Genomic DNA, 2,054 nt, shown 5'->3' with positions numbered 1-2,054 from the left:
TATTGTATGTATTCTAGTAATCTTTGAATCACAGAATATTTGAGTTACTAAAAAAAAAAAACACCCTAGAAACCCCAAGGTCCAATCCTCAGGAATTAAGACTATACTAGAAATTTTTATTTTGCAGAGGGAGGTTTTTCCCCCAATTTCTCTGTTAGCTTATGCTGTTTACCGCCCAGCTAACCAAGAGTGACGAGAGATTTCAGTTGCTTTTAGCATTGAGAGTATTTTTACTATTTCATAATTTCAGTTACCCAAAGTTAACAGATTTCACTGTAAGTTTTATCTAAGATTTTTTTCCTTTGGTCTTTTTTGAGACAGGGTCTCACTGTAGTTCTAGCTGGCCTGGAACTCGCTATGTAGACCAAGCTGGCCTGGAATTCACAGAAATCTGCCTCTGCCTCCCAAGTGCTGGGACTAAAGGCGTGTGCTATCATTCCTGACATTATCTAAGAATTAAAAAAAATTTTTTATTTTGTGTATGGGTGTTTTGCCTGCATGTATGTAAGTGTACCACGTACATCCAATGCCTGCTGAGGTCAGAAGGTATTGGATCCCCTGGAACTGGAGTTACAGAGGGTTTAGTTGGTGCTTAGGAACTAAAACTGAGTCCTCTGCAAGAGCAGCCAGTGCTCTTAACCTCTGAGCCAGCTCTCCAACCCTTATGTAAGTCTGAGCCAGCTCTCCAGCCCTCATATAAAAATTTTTAAGTGATTCAGTGCAATTGCTAGAAAAACTCGTTTTCAGATGGCAGTCTATTGATGTATTCTCACTAGGGTTTACTTGTACTGGTGTGAAAAAGATATCGAAACAAAAGCACCATTCTTTCACTGATTATAATGTTAACAGGTTGTATTTTAATTTCATAGTTTAGAATTTTGAACTGTACTGTTACTGTAGTTTTTCAGGGCAAAAGTGTACATAAAACAGAATCACAGCATATGAAAATTTAAAGTTTAAAATGAAATTTCCAACTAAAGGGACTGGAAGACTGGTTGTCAGAATATGACTTCTATTGGAAAACCTTAATTTAGTTGTAGGTACATATTTACAGATGTGGTGTCACCCTTGGATTTGCAGCTAACCTTTACCAAGGTGTCAGTCAGGGCTGTGCTTTTGCCTCCAATATACAGTTAAGCTGCACCTCCACCCATCTCAAGGGTTTGATTCATAGATAAGCCATTAGAATTCAGAAATGATACTCTAATCTTCCATTCTCAAATCTCTTCTCCAGATGATGGTAGATGAAGTTATACATACATGTGCTGAGGACTAAGCAGTTCTCGGGTGGAGCCACAGGAATAACAAACCAGTCTATAAAACAGGGATTAGAAACCAGTGCTATGGGTGGTAGGAGGGGGTTCAGTGGTTCATTCAGTGGTACTTCTCAGAGCTTTCTTAGAGGCTTTTAAACTTTTGTTTAAAAGTTCAGGTCTTAGAAGTCTATAAACTGTCAATTATTTACATATTATATTTTATTGTTTTTATGTGTATGAGTGTATTACCTGCATGTATGTAAGGGTACCCGTGTTGTGCAATGCCCACAGAGGACAGAAGAGGGCATCAGTTCCCCTGGAACTGGAATTTAGCATGATTGTTAGCTACCATATGGGTTCTGGGAATGGAACACAGGTCCTCTGCAAGAGCAACCAGTGCACTTAGCTGCTGAGCCATCTTTCCAGCCCCTAAAGTGTTAATTTTAGTCATCCTGAGAAAGCTCTATTTCTTCCCTTCCTAGTTCTCAGTGGCATTATCCATAAACCCTTAAGTATCAATATGCTGTGGAAGGAAGCTTAAAAGTCAATGATATGGGTTCTGGGAATGGAACACAGGTCCTCTGCAAGAGCAACCAGTGCACTTAGCTGCTGAGCCATCTTTCCAGCCCCTAAAGTGTTAATTTTAGTCATCCTGAGAAAGCTCTATTTCTTCCCTTCCTAGTTCTCAGTGGCATTATCCATAAACCCTTAAGTATCAATATGCTGTGGAAGGAAGCTTAAAAGTCAATGTCAAGCTACACACACACACACACACACACACACACACACACACACACA

Source organism: Nannospalax galili, unplaced genomic scaffold, assembly GCF_000622305.1.
Source record: "Nannospalax galili isolate Female #2095 unplaced genomic scaffold, S.galili_v1.0 scaffold530, whole genome shotgun sequence".
NCBI lineage: Eukaryota > Metazoa > Chordata > Mammalia > Rodentia > Spalacidae > Nannospalax > Nannospalax galili.
This window is presented reverse-complemented; position numbering follows the sequence as displayed.